General features: G+C 38.1%; 1 pseudogene; it reads right to left on the bottom strand.

The window, feature by feature from the left end:
- LOC147488751 (uncharacterized) overlaps nucleotides 1-13,852 on the bottom strand; it is a 56,865-nt pseudogene extending 43,013 nt beyond the window's left edge.
- Nucleotides 13,853-18,218: the final 4,366 nt, after the last annotated feature.

The raw sequence follows: 18,218 nt of genomic DNA, 5'->3' as shown, positions 1-18,218 counted from the left end.
AGATATTAGCTATGTCCAGAAAACACATATAGGTAGAAACAAAGCGAATTAAGATCTTGAAAGCTAACCTAGTGAGGGAAAAGATAGGTAATACCTTTCCTTTGTTAAAACGAGAACTTCCATAAATGACCTTAAAAGGACAAATATTTTGTAACATCTGTATGGATGAGTGTGCGCACCGGGTACCATTTGCCATAATGAACTAGTAGGAACAAAATTAATCGAGTAGGTATTAGTAGAATTCAAAGTGAATTCTGGTCTCTATGCAGGATGGAAGAGAGCAATAAAAGTGGAAACAAATAAGAAGGAATGATAAAAGAAAGGGCAACCTTTGGGATCATGTCCACATTATAGTCCTTGCTATAGCCTAAATGTGTTGGAGGCTTGTCATCTCCCCTAAATCTTTTCCACAGCTATAAATTAAAACATAGTGAGAAAAGAAAGTAATGAGGGCAGAATTGTGAGTAAAAGAAATGGGAACCTAAATGAGATTGGCGAAGTTGACTCTCGTAGTAATAGTCATTTCTATCCATGTGCAAGGGACCTCCATAGGAATAGAAAACTACTTGACACTATTAATTCCTTTTCTTAATAATAAAAGCGGTAACCTAAGCCACATGTGATTCTTTGGGATACAAACCAGGGCATGAAAAACTATAACTTTGAAAGGAAAGGTCAAGCGGTAAAAGCGATGCTTGATAAAAGCAATAACACGGACAACATAACATATGTAGTAACTTTTCAAATGATATATAGCCGATTATAAAAAAAAATGCCCCAAAAATAATAACAATTTTGGACACCCGTCTGAAACAACCCGATACTATCTTAGTCTATGAAGGTATGATTTGTGGTTAGAGAGGACTCAATTATAGAGGTCCTACCTCTCTTTGGGACCTTCACTAAGCAACCCTAAATTAAGAGTTGTCATCACATTTTAGAAAGAAAAATACCAAGCCCGACATAGCCAAGACAAATAAACACACTCAAAAGCTCACATTCCATCACATACATATATCCAATAGCAAAGGCCAATCCCTAGGGTTTGTTATTCCTCTCCGTCATCTGGTTTCCTAAGGAATAGAATGATCGTGACCAATGCATAATGACTTAAATGTTATGATCAATTGAGAAAACTCTAACAATAAATTTGGGAGACAATAAAGAATATCTATATTGACAATATATGCATTCGAGTCCGGACATTGGAAGACATTTTTCCGATGGAGTTAACTACCAAACCAATCCACCTTCCCAGATTAATTGAACCAAAAAATTTCTCAAAGGGCCAAGTATTTTTAAATGTATCATTATAAAGCAACAAATGATTGCAACTATGCAAAGAATATCACCAAAACCTTACCAAGCGCCAAAAGTGACAACAAAATTTCCATTAGAAACACAAAAAAACATGATATTTTTAAGCGTATAGAACCCAATATGTTTTAAATATGGTTCTTGAAATCAATAAGAAGCAAAGTTGAAAAAATGCTTTAATATATGTATGCCTCGATGGTAGTGACAATTATATAATCATCATCATTTATTACGATATCGTGCAATTGATGCATCATTGGCATACATGCACATGAGTAACAAAGTCATTAGTCCATAAAACATAAAGGATTAGAAACTACAAATGTGCCTCAGATTAAATTTGTTTCATTATAAAAAAAATTAAAATTATATTATTTAAACCCATCACTGGCACTCAAGGAGGAATGTTAAGCTTCAAAAACAAATCATAACAGGTAATATGTAAAAACAAACTATGCATCAGAGAGATTCCCAAAGAGTAGGCATTACAAAGATGGAAATATATTTTACAACATAAGAAGAAGCAGTATAGGGAAGTTGAATCCATCCACCAGACGAATCATTCTAGATATTGGTATCTTTTCATGCAACACGCATTGTTTATTCCATTTAGCGGTGTCATCTAGGTATGCTAATCACTACAAAAAAAATTCCATCCGAAACATGAAAACAATTTCCGGACTTTTTACTTTTCATATTTTTTACTCAAATGAAGTTTTGAACAACTTTAAACTGTCTTGGTTATTGGACAAAGGCAACATTAGGGGTGTATAGCGGGTCGGTTTTAGGTAGGGTCTTAGCGGTTTCGGTTTGAGTTTTACTATTTGCGGTTTTATCGGTTTCGGTTATCAACAGTTTTAGTATGAGAATTATAGAACCCAACCCAAAATCATAAAAACCCATGGGTTTTTATCGGTTTCGGTTCTAATTCGGGTCTTTATTATTTATTATAATTATTAAACAATTTCAATCATTTAAATACTAAAACTTCAATTGTTTTTTTTTTTAATTTTTCTACACAATAATATTTTATATATAATTAGTGATGTATCAACAATCATATTTACATCAATTTATGAATATGTATCAATCATACGTTAAAACATTTACTATTCATGTGATAATTTAAACATTTGATATAGAAATTAAAATAATCAAATATCTAATCTTATAATTTTGATTTTTTTTTTTTACATACACATATATTTGTTTCCTTGTATTAACTTTCGATGCATTATGCAGCGTGCAATCACATATATTTGTTACATTGATATATTTTACGTGCATACACATATATTTGTACGTATATTAACTCACATTTTAAATCGAGCGTGCAAGTACATGCATCTTACAATTACATCTCATCACTAATTTTTAACATGAACACTATATATTGGTTTATAATAAGTCGCGTGTACCACAATATATCAAGCATGTGTATCCTATTTAAATATACGTGCATAAGTTAATAAATATAAAATGTATTAGTTAATTCATAATATACCGTTGACATTATTATTAACAATCTATGATACACTTGTTTAACGTATAGTTATAAAATATACATTTAACAACAACAGATTCACTGTTATGCTATATATGTTTAATAGACTTTTACACATAAAAATATATTTTATATTATAATGTATGAGTTTGATTATCTTAAATGTAATATAATATTAAATTTTATATATCGAAATCATAATAATCCGGTTTTGGTTTTCGTTCGGGTACCCACGGGTTTTACTATTCGGTTCAACGGTTTTGGTTCTTTATCATCGGTTGGTTTTTAATGACCCATTTTAAATGGGTCTAACTTTTAAGACCTAGAACCCGAAACATTTTTGGTTTTAGGTTTCGGAAGCCGGGTAATCGGGTACCCATTGGCACCCCTAGGCAGCATACACACATAAAGACACATACATTATCTATTCATATATGTATGCAAACTCCATTAGCAGAGACACTTTATAGTACACCTAAATGTGAAGCACATGCAAAGCGCTGCTAAAATTCAAGCAGAAACCCCACCATGAAAGCACAAAACAATTAAACATATCTACACCCAATAAATCAATACCAATAAATAATATTTAGCATCCATGTGACCATAAATAAGTTATCCGTATTATATACACCATTGTTTTCCTGTCCTTACAAAGTAGGTGAGGCCCACCTACCATGATCATCTAAGAATGTCACCTACATCTACATATTAATAAAGATACAATTACCATAAAACACATAGATTAGAATGTCGTTAAAATGATTACCTGAGTAGCCTTAATAACAATTCCTTTAGATAAATACAATGTCATACGACTAGTAAAATTAAAACTCGGTAAGAAAAAACTCCTTGAGGAATGTAAAGAACCGTTCCACAAGCCTTTATAAATGCTCAATCGATATATAAGCTTCTTGAAATGCTTTTAGTATTCAGTATGCAGCCCATCACCAACACCACCAAAATCAGTTATCAAAATAGCATCATTTCTATACTTCATTGGTACAATGCGGAACAAGTAACCATTTCTCCATAAACCAACCCCATTTGTTGTGTAACAAAAAGCTGTAACAATGCCACAAAATGAAGAAATTCGACAAAATTGATTGAAACATTTTGTTATGATCAGTCTGCAGATCTCGTGAATCAAATAAGAGATATTAGACACTGAAATTTACTAATTTTATACATAAGTAGGAAAAAGAACAAAATTTCCCCATAATTAATGCTTTTTAGAGACACCCAGAAGAAAATTCAAAAAGAACTTTAATTGTGGAAAATTTTGGAGGAAGCGAGGAACATTTCACAAACAATATTGAATTTTTAACACTTAACAAATGGTGAATTTATTTATAGAAAAGTGGAGATGTGTTTGTTGGTGAAATTATGCAAGAGGAAGAAGCAAAAGAAATGTACAAAGAAATGGGAGTTTGGCTTGCTTACTTAGTGTTAATGATTAAAGAAAGAAAGAAAGGAATTTTTTGATGGATCGGACTAATAGGATTTGTGAAGAAGCAACTAGCTAGTGAGTGGGAAGAAATAAAACTTCCAATCCGGGATTAAACGAAAGATAAATGATTGAAAGTTATAGATCGATGTAATAAATAAATAAATAATATTCACCTTGAGGTGGAATCAATAGAGAGAAGACCGGTGAGGATGCATTCTTTGAGACATGTCCCCAAAACAATCACATCATACTCTTCATCCATGGTTTTATTTTGATTGATTGATTGAGGGTTTTTCTCGATCGATCGGCTTTTTCAGGTGATGCTCTGCGATAAAAGAATAAATGGAGTCTAAAAGAGGGAGAGGGAGGAAGTGTAGAGTGTAGAGAGAGAGAGCGAGAGGAGAAAAAAAAGTTACATTTTATATTTCAAATTTGTAACACTTCTCGAGCGATTTTTAAGCGTTAGCAATTAATTCACGAAATTCGCGAAATAAAGTAGCGGCTTTACAACATTGCTAATGCTTATATAGTGTTGGCAACTTGTTAGCGGTAAATAACCATTGCAAAGCATAACAGGTGTGTGTTGCAAATATCCTATTATGGTGTAGTGATTTATGACTTTAAAGTTTTGAATAATATTTTTGTCATATAATTATGGTCTAATCACAACCATTTCATGTGAAACAAAGAGTTTCCTTGCCTTTGCCACAAGACCTTAGAGTAGCCATCTAATTTGGATAACAAGAACTTACTGATGATATTGTAATGACTAATTAATCACTACACTACAATGGATTATTGATTGATTAAAAAAGAAGACTTGATTTTGTTTTCCCAATTATAGTAGTAGGCATAGTTGTAATAACCATGTAGTTCCTATGTAAAGAGGATTTGGGGGTTAGGTGTTAACTCATTTTGGTTGGAGCAAAAGCTGAGCCAACATGCAAGCTACCCAAACTCTTTATGCTTCTCTTCATGTTGTCTCCCTTCACATATTACATCTCTTACCTCATACAATATTTGCTACCTTCTTCCATCAAACTTCTTTTGCTTGGTGACCTTTCTTTGATTTGAACCTCGTATGTTCTTCCCCCTTGCTCTCATGGAGGAAAGTCTTGAGAAAAAAAAACTTCTACCCTATACCTAGGACTACAAGCGCTAACCAACATCTAAAAGCAAACATCGGACAAAAGCAGGACCTAAATAACCAAACACACCAACCACATCTTCATCTTTACCTAGAAACAAAAATGTTTCTTTAACCTAAACAAGCTTCGATCAAATTATCCTTACATAACAAACCTACTTATATTCTAAACCAACAAAAATTAGTCTCCCTATGTATCACGGAGACAAAAGCGAATCTATGGAAGCATCGTCCCTTAGTAGAAAATTTCATCAAGCGATTGGTTCACTCAAGGCAATTAAGCTTATGAGATGAAAGAAATTGGAGGCTGGGAAATGACTTTGAAGTCAATTTCCTTTTTGGCTATGGGATTATTCAAGACAAAAGATTTGAATGATGATTTCGAAGGTCCTAAAATTGGCCCCTAGGAGATACATGACTTTTACGCTCTTTGTCCAACAATGGAAGCCCGAACACAACTATGGAAAAGTATGATTTCAACCTTTTTGACATTTGGGTCCAAGTTTTTGGTTTGCCTACAGAATGCAAACCCTCGAAAGATATCACCATAGTTAGGAATGCCCTAAGAGGCTTTATCATGGTGGATCTTGTAGGAGAATCTAATATACATGCCCATTTTGAAAGGTGCATGGTCACTCTTAATGTAAAAGACTTTTCCCATAGATTTGGGAAATGGTATTGAATGACAAAATTTATTTTAAATTTCCCCTTAAAAGTACTATGAGGATGGCATTTTTCTTGATCAAAAGAAAAGATATTTCTCTTTATGTATCAATTTAGGACAAAAGAACTTGTTGTCTCTCGTGATTTTAATTAGTTTTCACTTCTCTACATTATGCATGCGAACTAATTTTTCGGTTTATTTATGATTGAGAATACCGGCGCTGATGAAGCAAAGTTAACTCCTTGACCTTAACTTTAGCGATGAGAGACTTTGACTTGGCGCCTTCCAGGCGAGAGACCATCGTTGACTCATCTGAGGAGATCATCATGGAGAGTGGGAGGAATACGTATAGATCCATCGTGGCCCTGACTAACCGGTGGTGGCGGCAAATCAAGAGGAATTGTAGCCTCAAAGCCACAACTCGATGGCGACGGATCACGGAGCTCTCAAATCTTAAGAAAGTATTTCCAACCTTTTCAGGATGGTATTGTTGAAGTACCTAGAGATACAATAGAAGATCAAAGGAGTTGATTTATTGGAAGGATTATGTTGTTGGTTACTTTATTGAAAAAAGTTTATCTTACCCCTTTGTCAAAGAAGTTGTGCATAAGCAATGGAAATTAAAAGGAAGCTTGATATGATAGCGAGGAGAAAGACCTCTTTTACTTTAAGTTTCTTAACAAAAAGACATGCAATTGGTAATAAAACATGAACCTATGTACCTTGATGGAAGATTGTTTGTTGTTAGACAATGGTCACCTATAGTTGAACAACAAAGAAACAAAATCAAAGCTATACCAATTTGGGTAAAGATTGATTTATCAGCGACTCTGGACCAAAAATGGAATTGATTTTTGGCTTCGAGAGTATAATAGGATATCCTATATGCATGGATGAAACAATTTTGCAAATCGAACACGAATCCACATATGCAAGAGTGTGTTTGGTTGTGGAATCACAGTTTTGGATTTCCAACATCACTCTTGTTAAACTAGGAGAAGGAATGATCTTTGACATTAGTTTGGATTATGATTGGGTTCGAAGAAGTGTGAAGCCTGCAATGTGATGATTCTCCCTCTAATAATCATACTCTTGCACTACACCATAGCGGGCTATTTGCAGCGGCAAAAAACCATTCTTAATAATTTTTGCAATGTTTTAGTGTTGCAAATATGGCGATGAGTAAAATATTGAAATTTTTTTGCAGCGGTTAATAAGCGTTGCAAATAAAATTTCAACACTTATACCGTTGCAAAGCGAGAAAATTTCTAGCAGCTTTTTATAATTCTCATACACAAATTTAAAAACATTTGCAAAGGTTTTTGATTTCTGGCAGCTTTTTAAGTGTTAATAATTTGTAAAAAAATATTACCAGCGGTTCTTAACGTTGCAAATTTGATATTCTAATTAACTTTAAAAAGTCAATTTAAAAATGGTTTGTAATGGTTATAAACCGTTATTGATGGATTCTTTGATAAAAAAAAATTCTCATATTTTTGTGGCGAGACATTAAATCTACAAAATGAATGACATCACAAACCAAAGCATCTCTTTCTTGAACCTGGCTTCGGTCAAAGAGTACGATGCATGCTACATTGCACATCCATCCATGCGCATTACAGCCATACAATGTGCTAAAAAGGCATGTTTTTCTTGGTGTAAAAAGAGGCGATACATTGGCAAAATTACCATTAAAACTAAAAAGAAAATGACAAATAATATAAAATTGCTAAATTTAAATGGTTTCATTGCCCAAGTAACGGGCGAGGATCGCTTTTTGTGGGAGGGATCCATTTATAAAATTTTCTATGCCGTCAATCCGTTGCCTTTGCCCATTCTGACATTTCACTCTCTGTTTGGGGAAATCTCTTTCGGCGGTTCTCCATTATGAGGAGTGTGATTTGCCAAGAACTGGTTTTGGTTGCTGTGCAAAATTGTGATTGTTCCTCTTAGTTTATTGTCCATGAGTCCTGAAATTCAAGAAGACTGTTGATGATAATGTTACGACATTTGAATAATGTCATCGATCCTTGTTGCATTAAACGAAGCCCTTCCATGGGGATTAAATACGTTGCATAATGCATTTTAGGTGTGAAGATGTTGTCAGTGGAACAATCTTCGTCGATTTCTGTACCAACATGGTTCTTTACAACGTCGGGGTTCGAGAATCGTTCCTACATCTTGGTGAATGGTAAGAATGTTAGTTGTTCAAGAGGTGTATGAGGAGAAGTGCTAGGAAACCCCAACGTGTCATGATAAGTGTCACAATGGTTGGTAAAGGAGCTACCTTTTCCCCGGCACGCGATCGCTGCCTTAGAAATTTAATAATGCAAAAAATCATTGCAGTTACTGCAGACCCGCAGTAGATGGAGTAGGGTTTGGTTATTTAGGAGTCTTAGATGTGCCGAGCACATTATGAGCTACCCATTAGATCACGATAATTGGTTCTTTTGCAAAGATTGTTGATAAACAATACGGTTTTCGGTTGTATTAAGCGTGAAGGATAGTTGCAAACATCGGATGCCCATATTGTCGAAGGTGAATCCCTTCCGGTGTACTCCTTTGGTTTGTAATAGGAATTTGAAGTACCTCGAGAGATGATTTCCATAGTCAATTCACATCCGTCCGTAGCCTGAGGACAAAAGAATTGCCTGCTTTGGAAATAACCACTTTTATAGAACAACAAGACCAATTCTCCGGAATAAAATGCTTGCTTATGATGTAAAAGAGGGTGCCATCCCTCGATGTGATATTTCTATGTCAAAAAGGGATGAAAAAAGACCATTTTGGAAATTTTCCATAAAATTTTTGCTTTCAGACGCGAAACTTCGGTGAGGGCCATTAAAGATGGAGTGGTGAAGAAAAAAATATTTTTGAAAAAGGGAAGTTAGATTTTGAGGTGTCTATCCTTGTTATAAATAGGCACCAATCGAAATTGTAAAGATACGGATCGAGGTGTCACAGGTAGTTAGACCGTGTATATCTTCTAAGATATGTGCAAAAGTGGATTTAGTGTGGATGAGAAGAATGAGGAATGTGACAAGGAGTGCCTTTTTTTTTTTTTAAAGCGTAAGAATAAGGACAAGGAAAATGTAGATATACTATCACAATAAGATGTAAGAACATACAACGGTATGGAAACACAACATAATGATATGGGAATTGAAATACAAACATAAATATTAGATAGAACTATATGCCACATTAACAACATTACTATAATGAAAACAAACAAGCATGAAGACTTGATTAGCATATTCAATTTGCCGGCCGCTTCAAACTTTTCTAGTGCATCCATGAAGCTTGAAATTTGGAGCGGACTAAAAATGATTTTTTTGAATAAGAAGTGTAGAGGGAAGAATATGAAATGAGTGAATGTGGAGGAAGTGTTGAACTTATTTATAGAAAGAACTTTTGCTGTTTTTTCGACCGTTTTTGTGCGTTTTCATGACCGCTTTTTGTGCTTTTTCATGACCGCTTTTGTTGCGTTTTCATGACCTTTTAATAAAAGCGTTAGATTACGGTAAATTTTGCTGTTAAGTGTGACATCTAAAATATATATGTATATATAATTATATATATCTATATAATTTATTATTACTAATATTATTATATACCTATATAATATAATATTAGACATACTAATATATCCGTGATAAAATTTTTTAGGAAATAACCTACTATTAAGGCTGGAAATGCAAACACGTAAATCAAATATCTTACATAAATATTATACAAGACTAGAAAAATAAACTAGCTACTGATGATCCTCGTGGGTCAGAGAATCCCTGGGGTTGCTTGAAGAAGAACCGAGAGTCCGGCGACGTCGTGCGATCTGACTCCCATGGATGCTAACTGCTCCCGATATCACCAAGAGTATCCATCACGAGCTGGAACTGATCTTGGCTCGCCATGAACATTCATTGAACTGGTTTTGGCGGTAAGCATATTGTCCAAATGCAGTTATGGAAGCTCTCATTTCCTGTTGAATTTGCCAATGTTGTGCATCATCGACCTTGTGGGCGAGTGGTCATATCTGTTTTAACTTCGCCCAAGGTGCGTCTCATCGATACCGGGAAAGTGTACATGTCTCTGGAATCGCTCACAACCGTAAGGCCTCTATGGGGTGGATGATCTTACTCATGGCAGTCTCATCAAAGTAGGGTGGGTGAGAGCCCCTACGCGTGGCGTGGCTCAAACAGCAAGCCTAGGTGTTGTGGGTTCCCCAAGGGTCCTGTATGCATTTCTTGAAGACAAGCATATTCTCATATTGTGGTATAGGGAGTAGCGGGGTGGAGGGACGAAAAACCAAGGTAATCATAACTTGTGTTACCGTAATCGCGAAGAGGGGCGATCTAAGAGTGGCATGTGTAATAATATCAAAAGAAAGGTAACGATCGCAGGAAGTTACCCTTTTTAAACCCAGATCTAGAGAAGGTGGAGGAAGGTCTTGTTGATGTCTGAGGGCTTCGAGGTGCGATGACGTTCAGTCCCAACCATTGAGTCACAGCCAGCCGGTTCCGTCAAGACCGAAATCGATCTGGCGCATTTCCATCTATGTTGTACTATCCATCGATTAGCGTGTTGAGCATTAGGTCGTAATTCCATGGGGTACACGGATCATTACGAAGTCGTCGCGTGGTCGACCGCAGGAATGCCCGCGGATCCCGGAGAGCAAAACAGGTGTGACTTCGCGGGCGACACCCTTGACGTTTACCCAAAAATGGTCGCCGCCATGGAAGCTCCCATTATCGTAGAATTTCATCACCAAATCCTTGGAATAAAGTCCTCCATTAGCATATAACAAGTACTCCCATCCTCTAAAGTGAATTTCATTATCAAAGAATGGAGCAAACATCCCGTTTTCAAATAAATTTCCAAAAAATTTCTCCACACAAATATGCCTATTACCGGCCATTACTGGTCTTAGGGAGAGGCTGGATAATGATTAATGATGAGGGGAAGAAATGGGACTTGCTGACGGAAGGGAATTGTGGTCGGAGTCAGAAGAGGTCGCCTTGACGAGACTTGGATATAGTGTGGGCCTGCCTCGTGCAAGATCCGGTTTTGGGAAGAAGAATGTAAGGGTGACGCCAGCGTGTTTTAAGGTTTTTGTGCTTAAATGGACCGAGAATTCGATATTTTGGTTGGGCGAAAAAATTCCCAAGCCCAAATCAAGCCTAAAGCCCGATTTAAGCCTAAAAATTCAAATGCTTACCCACTGGATTGCTCGGACTCTTGAATTGACGAATGAGATATCAAACGATCGACACGAAAATACTATCTAATTGTATGAGTCATTCTTGAAGGTCACAAGAGTTTTTGAAAAGAAGGAGAGTGTTTTATTTATAAACAAGGGTTTTATTTATATACAAGGGAGATATAATCGTGAAAAACATTGGATGTCGAAGAAGTCACCATCTTAAATCATAGACAACCTGTCATGTCGGCTCGAGCGAACCCAATCCAGCCGCGGTGTGGCTTTACCTCTATGTATTACAGGGTTAGGGGCAGGGCGATACCATATTTGACCGTCTGCCATTCTGATAATAAAATTGCCCTTATTACATACGACTATCCTCAAACCGCCCCAAGGGAACTCAAAGTAACCAATTCTAGGGTTGGTCTGGCGGAATCCATTGCCCGTTTGTGTTCCAAGTATGCAACATCTGAGGTTGGACACGAATCTCATGTGCAAAACTTAATGCAAAGGGAAAAGGCAACTATATAAACATATCTACAAGGTGAGTCTTTTAACGTTAGATCCTCAAGACGAGTCGGGTCTTTTAATGTCAGATTCTCAAGACGAATCCCAACCTGTGGGAGAAACAGCTCAGCGACGAAGATTATCCTGCGCAGCTGGTGTCAGACAAAAGTATACCTTAAACCGGCTAGTATCGGATAGGAAGTCGGGCCTAGGACGTAAGGGTGTTTGACAATGCATACACAAGCCCATCTTTTCAAGACATCGTTTACGAGCAAAAGTATTACGACCATTCCTATTAAGTGATGAGTGAGACTTACACCAAATGATTAGCTGAAGTTTCGCGAGGTAGAGAGTAGAAAAGGGAAGAGAAGGAAGGAGGTGAAATTTTAGGTACCCATCATTTACCAAAAGCACGCTTTGCTCGTGTTGAAGACATTTATACTTTCAGTTCAAATAGAGTTTTTGTGGACTAAGGTTCCTGCTTGCAACCACTAACTTCAAAAACTATGGAGATCATAAGATAGAAGATGGCCCGCTACCAAAATGGCGTACCTCTATAGAAACAAGATTGAGCACGCCAAACTAAAACATCTAGTCCGTGTAGACCGGATCCTCAAGAAGAGTCCGCTCAACATCGATGAGTGTAATTCGTGGTAATGTTTTAGGCGTTGTCCATTGACTTGAAATTGCTTGTTATCTTGTGGATTAAGCAAAAGAGATTGCCCCATAATGTTTCACACAAATGACACAATGAAAGGACCCGGACCATCGTGTTTTCAATTTACCAGGGAAAATGTGTAATCGGAGTTGTACAAAGAGAACTTTTTGGCCAATTTTAAAATCCTTACGCATAAAATGTGCTTATCGTACACTCTTTTCATATTAGCTTTGTAGGATTTCGAGAGATCATATGCATCAATCCGAATCTCCTCAAGCTCATTTAATTGCAGTTTTTTAAACTTCCTCGATGATATTGTAATTGAGGCTTTTGATGGCCCAAAGGGCACACGATGCTCAAGTTCAACCGGCGAGATGACAAGGTTTTCCAAAAATAATGCGGTAAAGAGACATCCCTATAGGTGTCTTTAAATGTTGTTCGGGTATGCCCACAAGGCATCCGATAAGAGGAGAGACCAGTCCTTTCTTGATGGGTTGACAGTTTTCTCCAGAATAGACTTTATCTCTCTGTTGGAGACTTCCACTTGGCTACTCGTTTGTGGGTGATATGGAGTAGCAACCTTGTGAGTAACTCCATATTTTTTCATTAAAACCCCAAAAATTTTATTACAAAAATGTGTACCCGCATCACTGATGATAGCTTTGGGGACACCAAAACAAGAGAAAATGTTTTCTTTAACAAATTTCACAACAGTCTTATGGTCATTTGAGCGACATGCGAGTGCCTCAATCCATTTTGACACATAGTCTACAACGACTAAAATATATAGAAAACCTTGAGAAATAGGAAAAGGTCCCATAAAATCAATGCCCTAAACATCAAAAATTTCCACAATCAAGATAGGATTTAGGGGCATCATATTTCGTTTGGTAATTCGACCTAGGTGCTGACAACGAATGCAAGCTATGCAATGTTCGTGTGCATCGCGAAAAAGGGTAGGCCAGTCAAAACCACATTGTAATACCTTGGCCGCAGTTTTCTTTCCACTGAAATGACCTCCGCAAGATTGTTCATGGCAAAAGGATAATACGTCGGTGTGCTCCCAGTCGGGAATGGAGAGACGAATGAGTTGGTCGGAACAATACTTAAAGAGGTAGGGGTCATCCCAAAAATAATATTTTACAGTGGATAAGAACTTTTTATGATCAGGACGTGACCAAGAGGAAGGAATTTCCTCAGTAACAAGGTAGTTAACGATATCCGCATACCATGGAGATGAGAAAATAGAGTACAAATATTCGTCTGGGAAAGAATCACAGATGGCTTCAGAATCACTATCAATGTCACCAACCAGCCTTGATAAATGGTCGGCCACGACATTTTCGGTTTCTTTCTTGTCCTTGATTTCCAGGGTGAATTCTTGGAAGAGAAGGATCCAGCGGAACAATCGTTGTTTTTAAGGCCCTTTTCGCAAGTAAGTAATGCGTGGCGCGGCATGGTCAAGATATACGATGGTGGATGTTCCAACCAGGTAAGGCTTAAACTTATCCAAAGCATAGACAACAGCTAGGAACTTTCTCGGTTGTTGTGTAATTACGCTGAGCGTCATTAAGAGTTTTACTAAGCGTTAGTAAATGACAACGGGTTTGTCATCACGTCGTTGGCCTAGTACGGCTCCAATAGCAAAGTCGCTAGCGTCACACATTAGTTCGAATGGTTGAGACCAATCAGAGGGTTGAATGATAGGAGCGGTAGTCAGAGCGGTTTTTAGAGTATCAAAAGCTTGTTTGCAATTGAAATTGAAGTTGAATACTGCATCCTTAAGCAGGAGATTGGTTAAAGGTCGAGAAACTTTAGAAAAATCCTGAATGAATCTCCCAGAAAACCCGCCGGCCTAAAAAGCAACGGTATCATCGCGAACCGCATATGGGAAAGATAGCGAAGAAATTTTAACAATTTTAGCTTTATCAACCTCTATCCCGTCTTTCGAAATAATATGACCTAGAACAAGTCCTTTGGTAACCATGAAATGACACTTCTCCCAATTGAGTACCAGATTTTTCTCTTCGCAACGCTGCTAATACTTTAGAAAGGTTGATAGGCAAATCATCAAAGGAATTTCCGTAGATGGGAAAATTGCCCATAAAGACTTCCATATAACGCTCCACCATATCAATCGAAAAATGTGAAGCATGCAAAATTGAAGGTGCCTCGGGCATTACAAAGACCAAAAGGCATTCGCCTCAGATGCAAAGGTTCCAAAGGGACATGTGAAAGTTGTCTTTCCTTGATCGGCGGATCGATGACAATTTGGAAGTATCCGGAATAGCCATCAAGAAAAACAAAGTAAGCATGACCGCTAAACGTTCTAGCATCCGGTCAATGAATGGGAGAGGGAAGTGATCTTACGTGTTCGGCATTAAGTTTGGCGATAGTCAATGCAAATTCTCCATTTTAATGGAATCGCGAAAGTGAAGATGCACTCACCATTTTCATTTTGTACAACTTGAATGCCGGGACTTTTTTGGGAACAACGTGAACGGGACTAACCCAATCACTATCGTAAATAGGGTATATGATACCCGCGTCAAGTAAACGTAAAACTTTCTCTCACCACTTCCTTCATGGCGGGATTAATGCAAAGATTGTGGTTCTCGCGATGTCTTTGTGCCATCATCGAGATGTACGCGATGCGTGCATATGCTAGGGTCTATTCCCTTGATATCATCTAAGGACCATCCGATAAGCGGAGCGGTGTTCACGAATGACATGAATCAAACGTGCCTCTTCGGCCGATAGTCAGTGAGCAGAAAATTATTATAGGGTGACTACCATCGAGATCGAGATGCACGTACTTCAAATCGAGGGTAGAGGTTTTAAATCCAGAGTTGGAGGATTGTGGATCAAGGATTCGTGAGGGATCATCTATTCAATGGAAAGAGCTTAATCCGGTTCTTTTCGAATCAATTTGCAACGCAAGAGTAGGATCAAATAGTGGTACCGACTCTAATAATGCTTGGACATCCCTTAGGTAATGCGAAGTCATCGCCAAACTTCGTGATTATCAAAAAGAAAGAAATTGGTGTATCTCGTCCAGGGGAAAAGAGTTTGTGAAATAAGCATGTTACAGTCTATCAACTAAACTAATCTCGCCCTCCATTATAGGATCGGGAAATTGTTTCATTAATTTGAATACGTTGAGTTTGAATATTGTTTCATTATAGGATCGGGAAAGAGTTTGTGAGAGCGTTAGCAGTTGCAAGAAAAGGATGTCCCAAGATGATAGGAATGGAGTCACAAGCCACTTCAGTATCTAAAATGACAAAATCAACTGGGTAGTAAAAATCTTGGACCTTGACTATGACGCTTACTATGCCCTTTGGGTACTTGATGGAAGCGATCCGCAAAGTTCGCAGAGTCATATTGGTAGGTTTTAATTCATGAAGACCTAACCGCTTAAATAAGTAGTAGGGAAGTAGGTTAACACCGCACCTAGGTCTAAAAAGTCGCGGTATCGGTATACTTGTCACCCAACGCATGGTACGGTTAATTCGACACGGTCCTTGTAATTTTACCCACACCATTGGTAGTGGTAATCGAGGAAAACCGCTTTCGATGAGGAACGCTTTGTTGAGGAATATTTGTATCGTCGTTTGGTGGTACACATGTCCTTCAAAAAACTTGGCATGTTTGGGTAAATGCTTAAACGCATCTAGGAAAGGTAAGTTTATGGTCAAATTTTTGAGGTTTCACGGATCTCATCGAAATGTTCGCCACGCTTTGTTCTTTTCCAAACGGGTAGGAAATGAGCTTTTGGCGGAATCGCATAAGGATCGCTGGCGCCTTTCCCTAGGGGACGGGTGTAGAATTGAAGGTACAACTTCGTCCGCTTATAGGTTCGCGAAGTAGGAGTTGGAAGGATGTCACCGTGGTTTCCGCCGATTCCTCGCCCGCATAATGATTTTATTGTCGATGGTTCGCCGAAATCGAAAAGTGGTAATGGCATTTACCTCACCCCGCTTGGATTACTAGGTCCCGGTGCATTGTTGAGTTCAAAGGCGCGGTTTGTAGGCTTAGGGTTTGAACCGCTTGGCCGGGAACACGCCTTTGACTTTTATCCCGAAGCCAACAGCTGAAGAGACCGCTGGATGGAAGCTAGGATTTGATTATGTTTATTCATGTATGTCGAAAAGTTTCACCGTTTTATCTACCGTGGATTGTACCAATGCCAGAACAGGAACTAGTTCCGCGGTTATTATTTACGGTTGATTTTGGTAGTCATATCCTTGATTAGCGGGAACAAGGTTACGGTTGTTTTGGTACCTTATATTTGCATTGTTTAGAAAATTACTTTGCCCTTGCTGGAATTGCAGAGGATTTCCTTGACGATAGGAATTGTAGTTCGCGGGTGGTCGTACAGGAACGTTGTTGACACCCGGAGGAGCTTGTTGTTGGGCAGGGGGTGCCCAACCTAAATTCGGATGTTGTCGCCAAGGTGCATTAGGGATGTTGAAAGCACAAGCCTCTTTAGAAGGTTGGGAAGGGCACTCGTATACCAAAGGACAATAAGAATCGGCGTGCTCTGGACTTAAGCAAAGAGGAAATGGGGAAGCGTTGGCAGCCATGACCTGTTTGGGTTTTTGATCATTTACTTGTACCGAAAGAGCATCGACCTTTTTGTTTAGGGACTCGATCAGAGTTTTTAATTCCGGATCGGGTTTGACCTCGAACATAGACGTAACTTTGGTAGGAGTGTCTTTAGAAGATCTAGAAGAATTAGTGTTCCCCAATGGGTGCTTCGGAAGCCCTCGCTTCTCAAGAAATGTGTATGCTTCAAGAGATGCCCTTGTCCATGAAACAACCGCCGCTCATGATATCTAAGGTTTCCTTTTGATGGTCAGAGAGACCATTAAAGAATGAACGGACTAATATAGAGGTGTCGAGTTGATAATGGGGACATTCGAGAAGCAGATCAGTAAATCTGCTCCATGCTTCCGAAAAGGATTCCTGTGGGTGCTGGCGAAAGAATTGAATCTTTTAAAGCATCTCTGTAGTTTTCTTTTGAGTATAGAACTTTATCATGAATGCTTGTACGAGTTTGGCCCATGTGTCAATGGATTGCGGCGCTTCGGGCTGGAGCCAAACTGAAGCTTTATCAGCTAAGGTGAAGGGAAACAACCTAAGCAAGATTTGTTCGTTGGTAACAGTCGGATGGCGGAAAGTGGTGACTACTTGTTGCATCCGACGAAGGTGATTGTACGGTTTTTCATGGTCTAGACCATGGTAAACAAGTAACAAACCGAAAATGTTTAGCGAATTCGAAAATCACCTACAATAGCATCGAAGTTTAATGCAAGAAGCGTGTCCTTCTTGTAAAGGCGTAAGATAGAAATCGAAAGGGGTTTCTCGACCGTGGATTTTCCCCGGCCATAATTACGGAGATGACGGCAATGGAGATGTTTGACGAGGTTGGTTTATGAAGGAGGAACTATGTCTAGGAGATAGCATAAGCAGTTGTTTATTGTATTTTCGGCGACGATATGTAAGTTCTAATTCCTTATGTTTACCAGACCGTAGTCTCATACAAATATAAATTTTAATTTAAGGCTCATAAGGAACGAATTATGACTGAAGGTTTTAGAATTAAGGAAAAAGGGAGGTGAAGCACGCCTTCCTCGAAATGCTAACTTGAGCGATAAGCTAGGATAACGTGTGAATATTCCAAAGAGCCGTCACCGAGAGAATTGAGGGAGGTTGTTCGTGCTACCACGCTCCTTAATCGCAACCTCAATTTTTTCAAGTTTCCTAGG

The sequence above is a fragment of the Coptis chinensis genome, chromosome 7, assembly GCF_015680905.1.
Source record: "Coptis chinensis isolate HL-2020 chromosome 7, ASM1568090v1, whole genome shotgun sequence".
Taxonomy (NCBI): domain Eukaryota; kingdom Viridiplantae; phylum Streptophyta; class Magnoliopsida; order Ranunculales; family Ranunculaceae; genus Coptis; species Coptis chinensis.
The sequence above is the reverse complement of the archived record's forward strand: the minus strand, read 5'-3'. Positions and strand labels throughout refer to the sequence as shown.